A 13,672-nucleotide genomic window follows, 5' to 3' on the forward strand; every position below is an offset into this window, starting at 1 on the left:
GCTCATGCATGAATGAATGAATGAGGAGCACCATGGCAGTCACTGGGCCCAAGGATAGGTGCTCTAATGAGGTGACATGAACATCAAAGAAGGACTTGACAGCACACAATATCTGACAGCGCTCATGCATGAATGAATGAGGAGCACTCTGGCAGCCACTGGGCCTAGGGATAGGTGCTCTAATGAGGTGACATGAACATCAAAGAAGGACTTGACAGCTCACAATATCTGACAGCTCTCATGCATGAATGAATGAGGAGCACTCTGGCAGTCACTGGGCCTAGGGATAGGTGCTCTAATGAGGTGACATGAACATCAAAGAAGGACTTGGCACCTCACAATATCTGACAGCTCTCATGCATGAATGAATGAATGAATGAGGAGCACTCTGGCAGTCACTGGGCCCACGTAGAGGTGCTCTAATGAGGTGACATGAACATCAAAGAAGGACTTGACAGCACACAATATCTGACAGCTCTCATGCATGAATGAATGAGGAGCACTCTGGCAGTCACTGGGCCCAGGTAGAGGTGCTCTAATGAGGTGACATGAACACCAAAGAAGCACTTGACAGCTCAAAATATCTGACAGCTCATGCATGAATGAATGAATGAATGAGGAGCACTCTGGCAGCCACTGGACCTAGGGATAGGTGCTCTAATGAGGTGACATGAACATCAAAGAAGGACTTGACAGCTCACAATGTCTGACAGCTCTCATGCATGAATGAATGAATGAGGAGCACTCTGGCAGGCACTGGGCCCAGGTAGAGGTGCTCTAATGAGGTGACATGAACATCAAAGAAGGACTTGACAGCTCACAATGTCTGACAGCTCTCATGCATAAATAAACGAGGAGCACTCTGGCAGTCACTGGGCCAGGGATAGGTGCTCTACCAGCTCCCCGACACTGCTGATTCTATCAATGCCACAGGCATCTATCTTCAAAAATTAAATAACTTATGGAATGCATAATTTATTCTTAAAGTTCACCTCCATTCTTTTCTTGTAGGTTCCCCTTTTTCCTGCTTGATTCCTAGGCTCTTCCAGGAGGACAAATCCATTCTTAGATGAACCATAGGGAATGGCATGGTAAACACTTTACATAAGCCAGTGTGTTTGCAGAAATAAGAGTGCCAGTACTCCATGGGCTTCCAATGTGGTTTTAGATTCCTGTACCAATTTTCAAACTCTCCTTTTATTTACAGGGGGAACTCACTGTTTTTAAAAGCAAAAATGATGTTATTTTATTTTTCTTCCACTTATAACTTCCTCTACTTCAATGCAAGTAAATGGGGAAATTCAATTCCCCATCTTTTATTTGAAATCTCCTTTTTGACTATTCCAAAATGTTGGCATCTAATTAACAATGTAAAGTTTCTTCACTAACTTGAATGAAAACGTATAATTGCAAGGGGATGGATGGAAAGATTAAGCTTAGTTTTGTTTTTTGACTTAGTCTTACAATAGTCAAATATACAAAAACTATAATACTCATAAGCCACATAAATAAAGCTAGAAATAACATGACTGATGTCAGCTGATAACAATTATATGTGCACAATGTAATGCATGTCCTATTGTCCTTCAACAACTTTCTTTGCCTAAAGTGAAGTCAGATCAGATACTGTTTTCAATTCAAAAAGAGCCATAAAGATTTGCGTATATACAGTTTCATTAAAAACAAATAAACAGAAACACAGGAAAATACAGGTTAATAGAAATACCTAGTATTTGCTACGAACCTTAAAAACAGTAAAATTATAGCTTAAAACTCTATGTATAAATAACATTTGTAGTTCCTAAGGAAAGCAAATAGGCCATCGCCAATTCATAAGCTCTAATCCCCATGCTAATAATGGGGATTAGAGTTTATGAACTGCCTCCTCTGAGGAATATAACATTTACAAAATAAGATAACAAGTTTACTGCTTTGACATGAGAAACTGTCACAGGGACAGACAGGAAGTGAGGAAAACCATGAGCCCTGAGTAGGGAAAGCAGTCAAGAAATGTATAGTTTTTAGGGGAGACCGAAATGGACTAAGAGATGAGAGGAGAGGAGAAGGGGACTCCATCCCATACTAATCAACGTCGCCCGATCACCACCGCCAACGCCAGTGACGTCAGCCACGTGCCAGGAGGCGCATATCTGGGCCCCGGGTATTCTGCAGGGCAGCCAAGGGCGAGCCTGTCTATGCCCGGAAGAGGCTGGGCTGGCCACCCCTCTAATGTTTGATATCTGGCCTGCCCAGAGCAGTCTGATTGGTATCACAATGGGTAAGAAGGGACAAATTTCCATATCTACCCCAGGGTTATCTATATCTACTATTGATTCATTTTTAATTAAAGAGTCAAACGCTATTTCTCAGGAAATCGCTGTAACTGAGCGCAGACTTTCTTTGGGGGAATCTGCTCAGACTGGGCATGAAGTCTTATCAGCTGATACAATTAATTATCCCATTGCTAACATTACTAGCCAGAGTTCCACTGGACGCAGTTTTATGTTTCCAACCGTCCCAGTCCCTGTATTAGATACTTTTTCATCTGCTAATCCTTCGAGCGCAGTGAAGCCCACCCTTTTAATGACTACAAAGGGCAAGAGGAAGAATGGCCCTCAAACTGACCGCCCTTCCTCTAAATCCAAGAAACCAAGTAAATCAAGACCAATTCAAACCAGAGTTCAGCCGCGTGCGGACAATCCTGACCTGTCGAGGATGTCAGCCAGCCTCTCTTGAGGACATTTATGTGAGATTAACTATCATGTTAAACACCATTTTACTTTGCTTGGACAATGTTGAACTGAAACTGCAAGAGCTAGTAAGCATCCACTGAGCCCCTCCTCAGTTAATTTCACCTAGGAACCCACCTTCGCCTGCAGGCAATGGTCCACCAACGGATTGCACATCTCATATTTCAGCCCAGTAGCTCCCTGGTGGTGGCTAACCCTGGTCTTGTATTTGACAGCCAGGTGGGATCGCACCATGCCAAACATTATCAGGCCCCTTTTCTCAGAATCGTCCCGTTCTGAAGTACCGACAAATATATTACAACCCACCTAGAGCCATACTTACAAATAGCCCCAATAATAATTACCAATAATCAGTCAGTTGGCAGTGTAGAAGGTCCAATCGTTTATTATAACAAACAAACTCTGCCAGAGGAGCTCCTTGCGACCTAACCCCACGAGGTCCGCCAAGAAGACTGCTGGCACATTGTCAGAACATCACATATATACTGTTACATTTCGAAACCATTACCTAAGATGGAAAAGTACAAATTGGTACAGGTTGGTACAGGGGGAAAGACCATATATGGGAAACAAAGCGTTCTTGGTTTAGCTCATCTCATTATAGCAAGGTCCTGAGGGTGACTCCCTTCTGCTAACTCCGAGAGAGTCCGCACAGCACCCCTCGGAATGTGCTTATCCAGCCTCCCCCCTCTACCTACAACCTTGACAGGCCTAACGTGCAGAAACAGCAGTTTACAACAGTTGGCCTATTTCTCAGGGGAACGGCTTGGGCAGAATGCAAAGATAGGTTTTACTAATGCAGTGAGCGAACGAGGCCACAAAATGGCGTCGGTCGAGTAAAGCGGTACTGTCTGTGATTTAGATACAAAAACGTGTAATATGGTGTTCGCTAAGTCCTGAATTATTACATTTCGTGTGTGTATTAGTGTTTGATTCTCTTCATTAGTCTTACTAGATGCATCACGCTAATTATTATAAAGCAACTATACGTTTCGCTAGGCCCAAATTGAATTCTGGTTCCTCAGTTCCTAAAAAGCCAAAGGCGGGTTGTGGTGTCGCTATTTATACTCATACTACGCAATCTCACAGCGCATCCACACAGAACAACAGGGAACTTAAGTATAGAATTAACAAAGATACTTTGACGGCAGACTGATGTTTCTGCACCTCACACTAACTTCGATTATATTAGATGCCCTTGCGCAACAAGCCCTGGCACCAGCCGTCAATTGATGCCTCTGTAAATCCGATCCTAAGCAATGGAGGGTTTGGGCGTGCGCCAAGTGATGAAGTACAGAAAGTCAATATTTAGTTTTCAGGTAAGTCTTCATGTGCAATCAGTTAGTTCTCTCGAAATTGGAGATTTAACGGTCAGCCAACGCGTTTCGTTCTTGTGAGGAGAACTTCGTCAGGGTGAAATGTGCATGTGTCCTTCTGGTGAAGTACAAGATATATTGAACAATTTTGCACACTAAAGGTATAACAGGTGCAGTATAGCCTAGCTCCAACGAGACCTTTTGTTAGAACTCAAATAAGTGATCCATCAATGAAGTCGGTGTACCAGGCAGTTACTCTGGAAACAATAAGGATATCACAAGGGCTCAGTCGGCCTTAGCGGAAAATCTTGGATTGGAGGTGCTCCTGCCAGAATTAGCGAGAGTTAACTTAAGCATAGAACCCTTAACCTGCCACCTGTGGGCTGTCCATTTGTTCTTGTCCTGACAAACGTCCCAATACTTAGACTTTCCCAAAATGAATCCACAGTTCTGCTCATGGCTAAAGCACAGCACTGGTTCAGTAACTGCACTAGTTCAGGGTATCTAATTCAGAACCATTTGTTAATGACGCGGAGAATCCCGTGGGTTGATCTGTCACCAAAGGAATATGAAGGAGATTGTGTTGTATTAAATTTTGATTACTCAGCTTGGAAGCAATTTACTTTCTCAGTCCATACAAGCTCCTGAACTAGCGACAAAGATATGCCTGGTACCTCTGGGCTTTTTTTACAGAGCACAGACCACTCATAACAATGAGGCCGTAGTTACTGCATCAAATTCTGACATTAATGGCAGTAGGCCCATATTGACCAACCATATGTACCTGGGTACTTCCAATAGGTATGCCCCACTCTCAGGGCTGGAGTCATGCAACTGACATGAGGTTCCAAATCAGAGTCCCCAGCTGCCACCCAGAATGGCGAGTGAAGGGACTGAGATACACGGTGCCACTAGGCCCTCACAGCGGGAACTGGAACCTCAGAGGCGCATGGTCCAACATATTTCAGATACTTCAAATAGGACCACGACTGGTTACACTCTGGGTGTAATTAATTTAACTTACACCCTGTTGACATGGAACATAGCAGGCTATAATAACAAGTGGAACCATGAGGAGTGGCTTTCTGCCTTGGTCGATTTCCAGATTCTTAGCTTACAAGAAACCTGGGAGATTGCACCTATTACAGTCAATGGCTGTCGGTCTTTCCAAACTGCAGCAGTGCCTTTCCCAGGCGGCAGGCCAAAGGAGGTCTACTCACTTTGATTTCTAACCTGGTCCTTTTTAAAGTCTTAAGATTTATAAATACATCACCTTATTTCCACATTTTGGTTATTAAAGGGAATGATACAAGAGACTTATTGCTTTTGAATTATATAGTATTATTATTATATAATAACTTCCAAAACCCTGAAATGGCACCCCTGCTTTTAGACGACCTGTCAGAGGACCTTGCAGAGTCCCACCCTAAACCCTTACAACTCATCTGGACGGGTGATTTCAATAGAAAGCCATGTTCCAGGGACTCTGAGGATTTATGTGAGATCACAGGCCAAAGGGGAGACCCTATTCCCCATTTTTATCATGATGCTCAGAGGAATTTTTTTAAATAGTATTCTAATGAAGTGGCAACTCAAAATACTCAACATATTAGATCCACAGTTCAGAAAATGTCCCCCACTTTTTATAGAGCAGGTTACTCATCCATTATTGACTATAATATTTTTTAGCCCTAGTTTAAGACTAGTCAATTTTCAGACACGTTTTAATGAACATAGCGATCATGCCATGCTCGGCTGTGCCTTACCCTGGTGGGACTCTAAAAAACGCAACTGCACCATTGCCCCAAAACTAGTCCTTGCTAGCACAAATGGCTTCACGTTAAAGTGGGACAAGCTTGATGTGGTCACTCTTTTTAATAGTCTTATTCTGGTAAACCAGGAGGATATCAAAACCTGCATGGATCCTTTTGCAAATCAAGTCGAGGTATCAAATGCGTATGGCAAGCTATTTCATTTTCTAAAGCTGCAGTTGATTCACGCGTCACACACTTGAGATAGTATTTCGCATAGGTGGTTTGATCAGAATTGTACTCTGGCTTCTGCAAAATTGCATAAGGCTCTTAAAACCTTATCCAGAGATAAAGTGCATGTTTGTGAATTAAGGAAAATCTTTAAACAAGCAAGGGAAAGCAGATTGAGGCATGATGGTTCCCTGATTCTCTACATCTGGTTTATTCCTTGCTCTTTGCTCTCTCCCTCAACCTGTGCTCCTCCCTGCACCTGTGCTCTCTCCCCGTGCTCCTCTGCCTGCACCTGTGCTCTCTCCATCTTTGTAGATGTTGAAGAGCGTGGAGCTGAGCGGCGATCCTTGGGGTACTCCGCAGTTGATTTCCGTGGGTTCGGAGAGGAAGTGTGGAAGTCTGATTCTATGGGTTCTGCCGGTGAGGAAGGAGCAGAGCCAGTCAAGGGCGGTTTCCTGTATGCCGGCATCGTGTAGTCTGGCTGTAAGTGTGCAGTGGGAGATGGTGTCGAAGGGTGCGGAGAGGTTGAGTGGGATCAGGGCCGCAGTGTGTCTTTGGTTGGGGAGGGTGCGGATATCTTCTGTGGCGGCGAGTAGGGGGGTCTCGGTGCTGTAGTTGCTGCGGAATCTGGATTGGGAGGGGACTAGGATGGAGTTTTCTTTGAATAATTTCATTAGTTGGACATTGAAAGTCTTCTCAGTGACTTTGGCCGTGACGTGGAGGAGGGAGATGGGTCGGTGGGATTGGCTGTAGGCTTCTTGAGAAGGGGTCTGACTTCTGTGCCTTTCCAGTCACTGGGAAAGATGCCAGTTTCGAAGGTGCAGTTAATGGTGCGTCACAGTAAAGAAAATGAGTTTTCACTAGGTTCTAATAATTTCCTTACATTCCTCCACTCCTTGCCATCTTTGCAGTTCTCGCTCCTGCGTTTTGGAACTCCCTTCCGACGGAACTCCGCATGACATCTTCTTATACCGAGTTCCGGAAAGGTCTTAAAACTCTGCTCTTCTCCCGAGCCTATAATGTCTAGATTCCCTCCGCTCCTGTTGTCTCCTCGCAATCCAAAAGCGCCAAGAAACCGCGTGGTAGAAGCGCGCTATATAAATGTTTTTAAATTCAAATTCAAATCTCATGATAAAACCCTGCCTGCAGCCTCCATTTCTGCTGACGCTCAAAACTATCACATACCCAAGTCCCCCTGTTCTTTGCAGTTAGCCAATTCATCAACAGAACACCATGAGACACCTATGCCCTGTGTAAACAAACTTATTTTTCATCTTCTGCTTCCTGCTTGGTAAACATCCTTGACGCCGTGATCATGTCATCTGGACAATGGTCTGACTCACCGAGCCTTGATCAAGCTGATTGAATAATGGTCTGAATGCCGAGCCTTGATCAGGTCATCAACCACAAACATCGCCTTCATCAGGTCATCCACTACAAACATCGCCTTGATCAGGTGAATGCCAAAAGAGTGGAGTAAAAATGTATATAAGGCTTGTTCGCTGTGGATTAAAGCAGCAGCCTCCTGGGTTTTGTCTCTGACCAGTGATGGAGCCCAAAAACTAAAATTCATTATAAATGATGACAAAATCCACTATCACACTTACCAATCAATAACAGGCCCATAAACATAGAGAGTGAGGTGAATGAATCTTATGTTATTTATGACTTTAAGCAAGAAACTATCTACAATAAACAAGACCAGCTTGTCATTTTGAAAAGTTTATTTTTAAAATTCATAACTGAAAAATCTTTATTAACTCTCTTTATTAAAATCAAGCATTTAGTTTTATTAATTCAAATCACATAATCATTGGCACAATGTAAGCTGTCAAGTTAGAATTGATCAAAATGATGAATTTAAGAAATCATAACTTTTTCTCTAAGTTAATTTTCTAACCTGAAAGAGAAACAAATAATGAACAGTTGAATGCTTACAAATCCCAAGGCAATCCGACAGAGCTTCGCCCCTCTGGAAAAGACAGTCCCAAACCCCTCAAGAGCGCCAATTTTATATCATTTTTCGCTCTCAATACTAACTAAATGTAATATTTTAGAAAAGTTCAGCACTATGATTGGATGGTGGCTGTCAGGCCACCACAGCTACCAGTCCAGAGAATATGCGCGTCACCGTGCCATTGTCCATAGAGTGACATCAGCTTCCGAGGCTTTGCAACAAAAAGTTGCCAATCTACTTCCACCGAAAGCTCGGCAGATTCACGCTTGTCACTTCCTCGGCCTTGAATAAGAACATTCAGAGCAGTCCATGGAAATAAACTTCTTTGTTAGAGCCTCTTTTTTTAAAAAGTCAGAGCCACGAGAAGTAAGTTCAATAAACTCTTGCATGAAAAGTTTCCAACGTGTAGCTTTGCTCCAGCTTCTGCTCAGTTCAGGCCGACCAACTTTTCTCCAAAGCAAAGACTAGGCCTCATCTCACTCTTGAGCTATTATTTAAACAAACACAAAAAGAGTGATTAATTCAAGTAAAGCAAACCCTTCTGTACCACCCAGTCCCTTATTAATTATTAATTAACCCACTAATAAAAAACATTTAGCAAAAGCAAACATTTAAAGCAGCACATAAAATATCCACCATTCTTCATGTAATCCAGCTTTATGTTTCTGAAAGAATAAAAAGATAATTAAATGATACACAGACAGACAAACACAACATAAGACTTACATGTAAGCACATAAAATAAGCACATGCCATGAATAATCAGCTGCATATTAATGGTGACAAAGACAATAGGACAGACATAACAAACAGGACAATATTAATAATGTGTTACAAAAACAGACTTGCAAATGCAACAAGAGCACATGTAATTAGTTTCCCGCGTGTATATGTGTGGTGCAAACTTAATCTAGGTTGGGTTAATAAAACAAATCATGCAACAGTTCATTAATTAATCAGTTAATGTTATGGGAAATTGAATCCACAAGCCAGAATAAAATATTTTCTGCAGCCCGCTTCATCACCAGCTAGGGACTCTGTTCCATAGCCCGGGCTATTGCAATAAAGGTGGTTCTCTCTGTAGACAAAGGTTTCCGGGCCCACTTTAATATACAAGGAGGGTAAAAGTAGACTCGGGTAATTCCCGCACCGCCAAGCCCCCACTCCTCCTTGAGGTGGGCTTTTCTTGGTTCTACAAATGGCGCCCGAGCAGGTACACCACGGAGACGTAGGTCTGGGTTGGTAGTCGTGAGGGGGCCCGTGGTGGAAGTCCGACGGAGGTACCCTACCCGAGGGACTATTTTGAGTCCGGTAGACCAGAAGTCTTGCACACGGTCTTCCCCATCCGGTCTGGGCCACCTGACTGCGTCCCGCTGGTGCCCCCTTTAGTAGAGTCTCTGTCTGGATCTGGACTTGTGCCTAAGTCTGCAGAAGAGAACAACATTTTCGGGTAAGGGTGGACTGATCATCCGTCACTTGTGCTCTGTTTTCTGTCTGTATTGACTTTTGCAAAAGCCAAGCCAGTGAGGTGAGTGTTTTTCTCCCACTGTTGTCTGCCTGAAGTAAAAATATGCCAGTCAGTAGTAAGTTCCGAAAGTTATGTTGTTGCGTATGTACAGAGGACTCCCTTCTGGATGCAGCCTGCCCGCTTCCTCCAGAAGGAACTCCAAGTTATGAGATGTATTTTAAATATGGGCCATCTGCTATCATGTTTTCTTCCTTATGGGTAAAATATACGAAATGAATCAATGTTGAATTACAATGGCCACAGTTTGACTCCTTTTGCCTTCGGCACAAAAGCAGCAGGCCTGCAACATGCGGCCGCACAGTGGCTGCCATTAAATAGGGAAGTGGAGCTGGGAGGCGAGAATGGCAGGGGGAGGAGCCACGGGGGCAGCAGCTGCAGGAAAACGGGCCACGAAAAAGGGCACAGAGGAGCAAACAAGGGCACAGGCACAACAATGATCAATGGGCAGGAGTGAAAATTAAATAGCATGTTGATGACCTCACAGAAACTGATGTCACATTACCTTTGACACTGTCATCGGTAAAGTGACAAAATGCCTGAAATAAATGCTGTAAATAAAACAACACCAAATCTGACAAAACAGATACATAAATGAAAAGCACACTTAACGAATAATATGTGCAGATGTCTAGATGGTATCCTGGAAAATCAATATGTGGTGCGTGTGTGCAGTGTGGAGCAGCTGCTGTGGAAGAGGGCCCGCCCTTTGTGGCAAGACTTACTGTCGCCTCTGTGGACTTCAGGAGCTTTACTCATCTCAGCAGTGGTCTGATCAAAGCCGCATTTGTGTTCTGGTGCCAGCTCTCCTAACCAGGTGTGAGATTCAGCCTGCTGAGAGTTAGGCTTAAACTGACAGCAAAATGTGTGAGGCTCACTTGTGATGAGTCCTTCTCTAGGTCTCTGGTGATTTACCAGCAGTAGTAGCTGGCACTGACCATTTTAATGCATTGCTCTCACTGTAATTGTGACACCTATGCTACACATCCCTTGTACTTGCACCACCCGCATCTACCGAAGCTACAGCGGAGGACGCTCCTTCTCCTACCTCCCCGCCAAAGCCTGGAACAGCCTCCCCTCCAAATCCGAGCAGCATCCTCCCTCAGAGGGGGACTTACGGCCTGGCTCCTCGGCTGACTGCAGCAGAATCACAGCTCCTGGATACCCTCAGTCTTGGAATAGCCTCCCCTCCAGCTCCGAGCAGCATCCTCCCTCGTGGAATTCAGAGAGGGACTTACGGCCTGGCTCCACGACTAACTGCAGTAGAATCACAGCTCCTGGATACTCAGTCCTTGAGCGGCCTCCCCTCCACCTCCGAGCAGCATCCTCCCTCGTGGAATTCAGAGAGGCACTTACGGCCTGGCTCCACGACTAACTGCAGTAGAATCACAGCTCCTGGATCTTATCTTATCTTATCTTAGGTGCCATTTATAAAGCGCGCTGTCGCCGGAGCTTCCTGGCGCTAGTGACAGAGTGAGTGAGGAGGAAGTACGGGGAGCGGGAAACCTAACTGAGGGGGGGAAAGAGGTGCGTTTTTAGCGATTTCCTAAATTTAAGAAGGGATGTAGAAGATTTGATTGAGAGGGGGAGAAGGTTCCAGAGTGCAGGAGCCAAACGAGAAAAGCGGCGGCCGCCAAATTTTTTAGTTTTGATTTTAGGGCTGACTAGCAGATCACGGTGGGCTGAACGGAGGTTGAGTGACGGACAGTGAGGGTGGATGAGGGATTTGAGGAACCCGGGGCTGGGGCAGTGGAGAGCTTTGAAGGTGAGACAGGCCATCTTGAAGGTGGATCTCTGGTCCACCGGGAGCCAATGAAGGCTGCGGAGCAGAGGCTTGGCTGATATTTTACTCACACTTGACAACGTTTGTCAACAAATATGAGCAAGATTTACAAAATAAAATTGAGAATGGTATTGAAGTGGGTGACGTTTTAAGCAGGAGTACATTTAAATATATACCTTTTCGCTTAAATAATAGAATGTCTGCTTCGTAAAGCACAAGTGCTGCACGTATCAAGTCAAGTCAAATCAAAATCTTTTGTTTCCAAGAAATACATTATTGTAGAGACATTACATAGACTTCATTTGACAGACACAATTACAAACATCATAAAATCCATGCATAACACTTTGGTTGTTCCATCGACACGTACAGTCAGCCTGAAATAAAAGGACATACAATATATACCATATCCTTGCTAATGATTCTCTATGTGTCGGTAACAGCCCGATGCCGAGCATGACCGCACAGGCCTTCTATAGAGCATGGGTGTACTCCGGGCCGGACTGGCCATAGCAGGCACCAAGCGTTTCCCCGGTAAGGCACTAGTGTGGGGGCCAGTTTTGGGGCCCTGGGGGCCGCTTTTGTTATCAGGGGTCGGCAATATTGGCCCCCTGTACCAAAATCAGCAGAAACCGGTTCTCGCAAACTGCTCGGCTGCACTCCCTCTCACCCGGGGGGGGGGGGGGGGCAGCTGAGCAGTTTGCCAGGGCCGGTTTTTGTTCCCAGTCCGGCCCTGGGTGTACTGACTCAGAGTGGAGGTTCTACTTTTAAGTGAAAAGGAATTTTCAAGACCAGATTTCATCTTGTGTATATGGGGCAGATCTAATTTCATTAACGATGGTGTTCCAGGTCCTGCCAGTGTTTCCTGAGAAGAAAGAGGAGATGGCGGAGTTCTCAATGACAGCGGCAGTTTCTAGGCACCAAGGGCCTGATGTACAAAGTTTTTTCAGCTCGCAAACTGCCCGATTTTCACAATCGGGCCGTTTGCAAATGGGAAAAAGCATTTTTGAATGTACAAACCCCTATTTGTGATTCAGTGACCTATTACCTAATTGCAAATTGGTTTTGCGATTCGGTATCAGGAAGGGGTGTGTTAAAGACGTTCCTCCCTAAGACCAAATCATACGGGTGTGTGTGAATGTTATGCGAACAAAGTGAGGTCGCAAAACATTTGCTTTTTGCCACCAGCTTCAAGTTGTTGATAACCCATTCACAAATGCGAAGAAGTCCCCATGAGACCTCTTCCCCTTTTGTGAATGTTAGCAAAAACTTTTAAGTGCAGGCAATTGTCGGAAGGGCCACTGTATACTCTTAAAAAATGAAACTGAAACGTTTCATCCTTCTTTTTGAAGCGCATCCCATTTTCCTTTAGATAAACGTGCTGCCTTTAAAAAAAATTGCTTCATTTAAAATAAACCGGAGGCCACCATTCCTGTGTTTTTAGCAATTCCCAACGGGTTGCAATTTGTGACCTACCGTACAAATATTAACGAGTTAGGTTAATTGCAACTCGCTGGGAATCGCACACAGTGTAAAACACACTGTTGTACACGGCTGTTTGCGATTTCCTAATAGTGAATCGCAAAAATTTGCTATTAGGAAATTGCAAACCCAAAGCTACGTAGATCTGGCCTAAAGAGCCTTACACGTCAACGAAGAGGCAGTACAGTGTGTTACGGTGCACAATCTTATTGACAATTCAGGAGGTTCTGAACTAGCACAGGTCTTCGATTAGCACCCAGAGGAGAGGTTCTAGGTTTAGCCTCATGTGATCATATTTTCTAGACTTGGAAGTTAGCCACATCCTGCCTCCCAACCTTTAAAGTCTGCTAGAAGGATGAGATAAAGAGATTTTAGGGAGTGACGAGATTGAACTCAATGGCGATGAACATTTGTTGGGATGGTGGGGAAGGTTTTCAGTGAGAGCTCGCCAACTGAAGTCTATCAATCAATCAATCTATCAATCAATCAATCAGGGATTTGTGAAGCTCACTACTCACTGTGAGGGTCTCAAGGTGCTGGGGGTGGTGGGGGGGATTTGGGCAGCTGCGTCTAGTGTCAGTGTTTTGCTTCTTTGGAGGAGGAACATTGGGAGTGTGAGACCTTTCACGTGATAGTCAGTTGCAGGGGAAGATCTGACTGCTGTTTGTGGTGCTGGTTGGAGAGATGTCATGCGTAGTTCTGAAAAGCTGTTAGTAATGAGATCCTTTACTCAAGTACGGATAAGGCAATAGTCTCGAGGGAATGCCAGCATTGTTTCTTGGGAAGAAAAGTGTAGGGCACTGGCTCTCCATTTAGTGCACTAAAACGAAGTACATTGTGTGGCGAGTCGAGTGAGATCCAGATTGGTGCACAGAGG

The sequence above is a fragment of the Lissotriton vulgaris genome, chromosome 9 (genome assembly GCF_964263255.1).
Source record: "Lissotriton vulgaris chromosome 9, aLisVul1.2, whole genome shotgun sequence".
NCBI classification, from domain to species: Eukaryota; Metazoa; Chordata; class Amphibia; order Caudata; family Salamandridae; genus Lissotriton; species Lissotriton vulgaris.